Genomic DNA, 8,726 nt, shown 5'->3' on the forward strand with positions numbered 1-8,726 from the left:
CCAGGTGCCACATCCACATGTCTGGTTCCAGAATTAGACAGGAAGAGGAGAAAAACCAAAAAAACCAAACCAAACAAACCCAAACCAAAAAAGGTAAGTATTAAATATAAAAAAAGGGCCTCTTGCTTTTGGTCTGCTTGACTCCTGATTTCAGGTAGGAAAAGGGGGCAAGGTCCCATTGGAGGCTGAAACTCAAGAGGGGTTTAAGGGGTGCAGGAATGACCCTGACTCCAATCCAGAGAGGGTTTAAGGGGTGTAGAAACGAGCTCAGCTCCAGTCTAGAAAGGGTTTTAGGGGTGCAGGGGTGAGCTTGGCTCCTCTGGATTCTTTGGAGCCCAGGATGAATTTCCCAGCTGCTGATGCCCTTCCAAGGAGCACTGGGTCTTGCCCCACGGAGCCCGGGGGGGGGTGTGTGAGGAGCCTGATGGGTGTTTTTCCTTCGCCCCCGGGTCGCTCCGGGCAGGGGGAAACACCCCGGGCTTGGGCTTTAAATTATCAACAATTATCAGCGGGAAAATGACGGGAATGAGAGAATGAACAAAGGGCTCAGTCCAGGGGCTAAATGCCTGCCATAAATGCGTCCCTATTAGCCCGTCGATACCGGGCTGGCAGCTCCTGTCTGTGCCCATTCCTCATTAGACAAAGCCTTGACCTTGACCTCATTGTCCTGTTTGCCGGGAGACAGAATCCCATAACAACTCGTTTGGCGAATGTATTGGACCAGTAATCCATAAATATTGATTCATTGTTTGCAGTGTAATTTAAATGTCAGTTATAAGCCCGGGGCAGATAAAGATCTGTATCAACAATAAAACTGGAGAGGCCATAAATCCCCCGGGGCCGCCCGGGTTAGAATGGATATGCAATGCCGGCGTCCTGTGAAAGGAAAAGCAAAAACAAAGGGGGAAAAAAACTCCCAAAAGCCACGTTTCCTGTACATTAGGAGGAAGGAGGACATCGATTATCTGGGCAACCAGCCCCCAAACTGGGTGGCCCGGATTGTGCAGTGTCCCTGCGGCCTTTTCCACCCTCCCCGAGGGACGTGAGGGTCCTGCTCTGTCTGATGATGGTCCCCCATCTTCTGCTGAACCCCCTCTTGTCACCCCTCCTCCTCCTCCTCCCCTCTCTCCAGCCAGGCAGAGATTCCCAAACTGGGACTCCAGCTCTGGGGCTCCCAGCACCCCACAAACACCCCCCCATGGCCTCCCTGAAATGTGTTTATTTGTTTGCCCTCAGCCAAGAGGAGGGAATAAACCTCCACCGACAATTCAGGCCCTGCCACAAAACAGAGGGAGAACCAAGTTTTTGCTGTAAGTTTTATAGCAGCAGTTTTATAACTTCGTGCTGGTGACAAACCTCAGCATCGTTTCCACTGCCACAAAGGTGCAAAGAAGAGAAAAAAAAAGAAAAGAAAAAAAAAAAAAAGCCCTTTTTGCTCTAACAGCCATGACCCCAAGAGAAATGGGGTTGCAGGGCCAGATCCTGGAAATGTTTCCCTCCAGGCCTGCAGCACTGGAGGATCAGCAGCCCTCTCTGCACCCACAGCTGGTGCCCTGAGGCTGTGCCAGCCCTGGCATGGCACAAAAACCGCGGAAAGTGCCCCAGAAGCGGGGCCTGGGGTGAGGCAGAGGGATGCCTGGAGAGCAAGGATGTCCAGGGATGCAGTGGGACACCCCAGCAGCCCCATCCGCTCCCTCCTGGCTGCTCGGCCCTGGTGGGGAGGAATTTCCGAAGGTTTCTCCATCCCAGTTCTCCTCCAGCCTTCTCTCCTGGCTGGTCCAGCCCGACCCCAAAGCGTGGGAGAAGCTATTCCCTGTTTTCTTGGAGCAAGGACTCTCCACAAGGAGATTCAGCCCCATCCCCTTCCCTTGGCGCCAGCCCTGGTGAGGGGCAGAGCAGCACAAAACCTTCCTGCTGCCTCTTGTCTCCTGGAAACGGGACACGAATTCCTGGCTCTCCCTGGCAAATTCACTCTCCTTCCTGCAAATGTGTGCAAACTCAACCCCACTACACATCCAGGTGTGAGGAGATGCCAAGCTGAAATGTTTCTTTTTCCATACTTTCTCCCCCTGGAATTGTTTTTATGCAATACACCACAGTTTGGGCTTTTTTTTTTTTTTTTTTTTTTTTTTTTTTTTTTTTTTTTTTTTTTTTTTTTTTTTTTTTTTTTTTTTTTTTTTTTTTTTTTTTTTTTTTTTTTCTTATTTATTTATTTATTTATTTATTTATTTATTTATTTTTATTATTATTATTAATTTTTTTTGGGCTTTAAGTAACAGCCATTTAAATTTTTTTTACAGTCTAATATCTCTGGGAAGCAGCTCCAGACACTGAGCTCATTATTTATTGAGCTCTATCAGTGACTTTAAAAGAAATCTTTTATATCAGATTTGCAGCGTAATAATCTCCTTAGTCTGTTCGACAGGAAGAAAAACCACAGTATGTAAACTCCTTTACTGCTGCTGAATATAGGTTAAAAAAAAATCACATTTTTCCTGGTTGGAGGGGAAAATCCTGGGGATTAAACAGATTGGTGGGACCGGCACCGCTCCTGGGAGTGGGATGTTCACAGGGTTTAATCTCCCAGCTTCCCACTGCCAGAGGGCAGGGTTAGATGGGATATTGGGAATGATTCATCCCTGGCACAGGTTGCCCAGAGAAGCTGTGGCTGCTCCTGGATCCCTGGGAGCGTCCCAGGCAAGCTGGATGGGGCTTGGAGCACCCTGGGCCAGTGGAAGGTGTCCCTGCCCATGGCAGGGGGTGGGTGGAGTAGATGGGCTTTAAGATCCTTCCAACCCAAACCATTCCAGGATTCCATGTTTGGGGCATCTCATGACAAAAGGGACACTGAGTGTGTGCAGAGAGGGAACAGAGCTGGGGAAGGGGCTGGAGCAGCTGAGGGAGCTGGGGGGGCTCAGCCTGGAGAAAAGGAAGCTCAGGGGGGACCTTCTGGCTCTGCAATCCCTGACAGGAGGGGAGAGCTGGGGGGGGTCGGGCTCTGCTCCCAGGGAACAGGGACAGGAGGAGAGGGAACGGCCTCAGGCTGTGCCAGGGGAGGGGCAGGTGGGATATCAGCAGGAATTTCCTCATGGAAAGGGTGGTCAGGCCTTGGCAGGGGCTGCCCAGGGCAGGGGGGGAGTCCCCACCCCTGGAGGGATGTAAAAGCCCTATGGATGTGGCCCTTGGGGACATGGTCAGTGCTGGGGAATGGTTGGACTCGATGATTTTAGAGGGTTTTTCCAACACCAACAATTCCATGACTCTCTCTTGGGGCCCAACAACCCTTTCTCCATCTCCAGCTGCCCAGTTGGGTGGTAAAGCCCCCGCTGGGACAACCCCAGGCTGGACCCCTCGGCAGCACATCCCCTTTGTGCTGAGCTTCACCCCAAAGCAGCACATCAGCTCCCTGCAACCCCTGTGCTGGCAGTTTTCCCTCTGGAATTAATATAAACATCCCTTGGAAGTTTTCATTAAGGCCCCATTACCCCGGGGCTGGGGGGGTTGGGGACGCTGCCCAGGGACCTTTCATGTGGTCCCAAGGTATGTGAGCTCTAATCTCCCTGGGATCAGGGGCTGGAAGTTTAGGAGTTTAATTCAAACCCCATTATTACGACTTACCCTTTATGTTCCCCTTGCCATGATTAATCCCTGAAAATAAAAAGTCCCTCCCCTCATAAATTTGCAAGGCACAAAAGGAGAAATAAGACGTTTTCTGGAATAATTTAAGCTTTGGAGACAGATTTTGGAGCATTGGGATGGATCAGAGAAGCATGAGGGGGACACAACTTATGGCAGCCTTTCAATTCAGGCAGTTACATTTTAATCCCATATATATGAATAATGTGACCAAAAGGTCTTTTCAATTAGAAAATAGGAAGTAAAAAACTACCAGGGCTGAGCTGGAGCTGGTTGGGGAGGTGGGAATCACAGCTCAGGAATCCAGGGAGAGCTCACAGTGATGGGAGCAGAAGGGAGCAAGACCTCCCCTTGCAGGATCTGACCCCTGGGTGCCACATCCCCTCCCTCCTGCATCCCTGGGTACCCCATCCCCTCCTTCCCTCATCCCTGGGTACCACATCCCCTCCCTCCTGCATCCCTGGGTACCACATCCCTTCCCTCCTGCATCCCTGGGTACCACATCCCTCCCTCCTGCATCCCTGGGTGCCACATCCCTCCCTCCTTCATCCCCTTGGGCAGGGTTCCTTCCTCCCCTGAAAACTGGGATCCCCCGAAGTCCCTGGGTTCCCAGATTCCATTTTCAAGAGGAGGAAGGAGCCTTCCTCTGCGTTCAGGCTCTTTAGGATGCACTTCCCAGGACCCCAAACCCTCTAACCCCTCTGCCCCCCCTCCATCAGCCACTGCTGGGGCCGATGGATCAGGGGGTGCAGCTCCCCTCGCTGTGGGATCCAGCAGGACGGGTGCCCACGTACCCAGCAGCAGGATTTGGCCCCATCTCTTCTTCCTCTGCTCTAATTTACCTTCCAGGAATGGATTAAAGCCCCAACCACAGGCAGCAAGGTGCTGCCAGCTCCCACATCTGCCTTCAGGAAACTTCAGCTGCGACCGCTAACGCGGCCTCATCCCGGCCACACTGCACAGCTGGGGAGCTTGGGATGGGCAGAGAGGTCCCACAGGGATCACAGACACTCCTGGGGGGGAGAACTCCATGCTCCCTCCATGGGAATCCTCCAAGGGCCATCACAGAGGGACTGCACTGTGCTGGGGGCCGGGGGGAATCTCCATCCCAGCGCCGGCTTTGGCCTGGATTTTAATGGCCTGAGCTCAACTGATGGCACCAGATCCCACCCAGGGCCTCCCAAAACACCCCATTAGCAGCCAGGCAGCCCCAGGGTACATTGTTTTTGCAGAGAGTTCATGGAGAGGCCGCGTTCCCCCCCCCAGCCCCCCGTTTTGGGGAGTGTTTCCATGTCAGCCAACGTGTTCTGCTTTGATCAACACAACTGCAGAGGCACCGGGGCTGCTGGTAATAGAAAACAAATTGAAGCAGGCTGGAAGGGTTTGGAAAGGAACACTCCACACACAGGAGCCAAAAAGCACAGCCCAGCCTGTCCCAGGAGCTGCATTTTGGGACTCCAATCACTGATGGGGAAGCGAAACACCCCCGACCCCTGCGCCCACCAAAGTGCTCACAGGGAGATGGGTTGGGTGTTTCTGTGGCTGGTTTGGCCCTGCAAGGCCTCAAATTCCTTCAAATATCCCTTAAAACGTGGCCAAGTGGAATTTCCCCAGGGATGCAGCTCTGCAGGGACACCTTCCACCAGCCCAGGTTGCTCCAAGCCCCGTCCAACCTGGCCTTGGACACCTCCAGGGATCCAGGGGCAACCACAGCTTCTCTGGGCAACCTGTGCCAGGGCCTGCCCACCCTCACATGGAACGATTTATTCCCAAAATCTACTGCAGCAAAAGAGATTAAAAGGTGTAAAACAGCCCCAGCACACCCTGGGGAAACTGCAGAGATTTTGCAGGTGTGCAGAGCCATCCCAGTGTGGGCTGAGGTTGGATCTGTGACACTGCAGGAAGATTATCCCATCAGCAGGATACACGAGATGCCACAAAGGCCCCCAGATCCCCACAGAGCAGCCCAGGGCTATTTTATTTTTATTATTTTTGAAACACTGGGCTTGAAAACACCAGGGAACTCGCTGGGACTCCGGGGCCAACCCTCACTGGCACGTTTGGAAAGTGCACCCCCTAGACCAGACAAGGAAAAAGTTTCCAGCTCCCAATATTTTAACCCTAATCCCCAACAGAAAATCAGATTTGGGATGTAATTTGCATAGCATGTCTCATGATTTCATTTAATCTGCCCAATCCTCTTAGGGAGCAGAACAGCATAAGTTATCACAGACAACGGGGCTGCTTAGGAACTGCAAATCCCCCCATCCAGCAAAGCCTGGACCTGGAGTTAATCCCACTCCTGCCAGTGCCCATCACCCTGGAGGATGAGGAGGGAGCAGCTCCAGCCCCACCCTGCGGGGTCACCCCCAAACTCCCTGGAGACAGAGGGAAATCCTTGCAGTGCCTTCCTTGCTCTCAGGAGCTTTGGCCATCCCAAATCTCGTTAGGAACTCAGCCACCCCCCTTCCTGCCACCCTGAGATGTGCCGGGCTCTGCCTGCCTCCCAGCATTCCCTTATCCCAAATTTCCTGCGAGCAGGGAAGCCACGCAGGGCTCTGCTGCTGCTGCTGGGCTTTGTCAGTTAACAGAGCATCTCCCACAGCCTTCAGGCTTCATCTTTAATTTGTGCCCATAATTACAGAGAAAATGTACCCCTTATAACGACCTGGATCGATCCCACAACCACGGCCTGTTTTTCAATTAACTCTTCATCCCCACCCCCCTCCAAAAGAAAAAAAAAAAAACAACCAAAAAAATACTCTTAAAATGATTTGTTGTGATCGAATAACTCCCCCCCCCCTCCCCAAATACCAGCAAGTATTAAAATCCCTACTTCAATATCCTTTATCCTTTAAGGTTCTTTATAATTCAATAAACAGGATTTCAAATCCTCCCCAAACTGGGGGGGGGGGGTGGATAGGGGGGCTTGTTCCGCGCCGCCGTTCCAGGCCACTCTTCTAATGCACACTCTTATTAAGCTGTGCAAGCTTACAGCTCTTTAATCTTTTGGAACACATGTTGAGAAGAATAAAAGCAATTTTGTTTGGGAAACTGAAGGCCATGTTCAGCTGGAAATCAGCTTTTTCTCTCCCCTCACCTCTCGCCGTACAAGAGCCGGCCCCGGGGCCCTCACCCAGTAACCCCTGAAAGGCACCACCTCGCTCCATTCATCTGCTCCCTTTTCTCAGTCGTGGAAGGGGGGAATTAAGGTGGAAAAAAAAAAAAAAAAAAAAAAAAAAAGCCTAATTTTGGCTCTTTTTCCCCGGATTGGTACAATTTTACAATTTCTGCCCTCAAAATAATCGCAGATCTGGGCTTCCTCTGGCTCAGAGCTAATCTGGATGTAATTCCCCTACCTCTGCCTCTGCCCTTGGCAACACACAAATACAGATTAGAGGGTTATATAAATGTAATTTTCTAATTAATCATTTCGGGGCAGCTGACGTGGGGGGTTTGGGCAGCGACAGCCGCACACGGAGCGCGCTGGGGAGCGAGGGGAGGCTCTTTATGTAACCCCAGCCTGGGCCACGGGCTGCAAAACGAGCTGCCCCTTCCCCTGAGCTCAGCCAGACCCCCAGAGCGACACCAGAGCAACCCTCCTCCAGCCCAGCACGCACCCCAAAGGGGTCAGTGCACCCCAAAAGGGATGGGACACCCCAATGGGATCAGCACACCCCAAATGACCACGATTCCCTCCCGCCCCAAACTGTGGGAAACTGAAAGCAAGAGGATTTTATTTTCCTTTCCGAGCATCTCCCAGAGAAACACCTTCCACGGCCTCTTTAAAATCCAACTGGAGTGTTCATTAGCTGCCCTATTTTTTCAGGTGTATTCTAATAGCACTAATTAACTCGAAGGTAGATTTTAGCACTTCAGCCTCCCTTTCTGCCTTCAAATGCCAAAACAAATCTTGCCATAATTACCAGCAATCCTTTTCATTACCGGCTGCCTAATTATCCTATTAATAGCACATCCTAAGAGACTATATTTGCTTGGCAGGCAAATATTTGTTTTTAAATTAGCAAACACAAAGACAAACTGCTCTGTTTGCCGAAGGATTTTGAAATGCAAAATGGTTTATGTTCACTGAAAAAAAAAAAAAAAGAACCACATTAATCCAAGTCAAACCCAAATGCTTAATCCAGTTGAAGCAGTTGGGTCTTTCCAACAAGGGGGAGGCTCCCTGTGCCAAGGGGGTGTCTTGGGAGACCTGGGCACCCACAGCTGTGCCTGGGCAAGGGGTCCTGGGGGTGTTCCTGCTCAGGGAGGGATGTGATGCCCAACAAACTGAGGGTGCTGGAAAGGTGGGAGCAGGATGCTGTGGCAGGAGGATGATGGCACAGGGGGAGGATGCTGTGGCAGGAGGATGCTGCAGCCACCAGGAAGCCTCATGTCTGTCTGTAATTTACCCCCCCAGGCCGGGAAGGTGATGCCATAACATTTGCTTTGAACAGGGAGCAAAGTGCTCCCTTGCAGTGTGAAAGCCCCAGAGTGATTAGCCAGAAGAGCTAATTATCCTGTCGTTAAGAGGAGAGGTGCTAAAGGGCCTCAGCAATGGGCTCTTGGAGTGGAGGGCACTGGGTGCTTCTGGGTGGGATGGTGGCTCAAACCTGCATCCTGGAGGGCTGGAGGAGGCCAAGACACTCCTCTGCCTGTGCAGGGAAGCGCTGGCAGAGCCTGTGTGGGAAGCTCCATCCCCAGGTTCAAACCAGAGGAGGATCAATAAATTTATCTGAGCTGAGGAACTCGGTCTGTCAGAGCAGCTGAATTATTTATGGACCTGGAGGGGCCTTTCCCGGGAGGCTGCAGAGCATCCACCTTCACAGCCACAATTACAGCTCTCTTTACAAACCCAACACCTCCTCCCTGTCTTTCTTTCTTTTTTTTTTTTTTTTTTTAGTATAAAACCCCAGCTGTTTCATCCCTGGCTTATAAAAGGAGCAACACACCCTGAACCTGCCACCCCCTGAGATGAAGGAGATGAATGGGCAGCAAGTGTGTTCCTGCAGTGCCAGTGGGCACAGGGGTGCTCCCAGGCTGGAGGGGGGTTCCCACACGTGCAACACAGGCTTGTGCCTGTCCCTGAA

The 8,726-nt window shown here is 51.7% G+C and overlaps 1 long non-coding RNA gene across 1 annotated transcript; it reads left to right on the top strand.

The window, feature by feature from the left end:
- Positions 1-7,887: 7,887 nt before the first annotated feature.
- On the top strand, positions 7,888-8,495 carry LOC114067186. The gene is made up of 2 exons (XR_003573343.1): positions 7,888-8,174; positions 8,300-8,495. It is a non-coding gene; the product is annotated as an uncharacterized LOC114067186 (long non-coding RNA).
- Positions 8,496-8,726: the final 231 nt, after the last annotated feature.

This window comes from Empidonax traillii, unplaced genomic scaffold (assembly GCF_003031625.1).
Source record: "Empidonax traillii isolate 1590-97213 ecotype Southwest subspecies unplaced genomic scaffold, ASM303162v1 scaffold876:size463933, whole genome shotgun sequence".
Taxonomy (NCBI): Eukaryota; Metazoa; Chordata; class Aves; order Passeriformes; family Tyrannidae; genus Empidonax; species Empidonax traillii.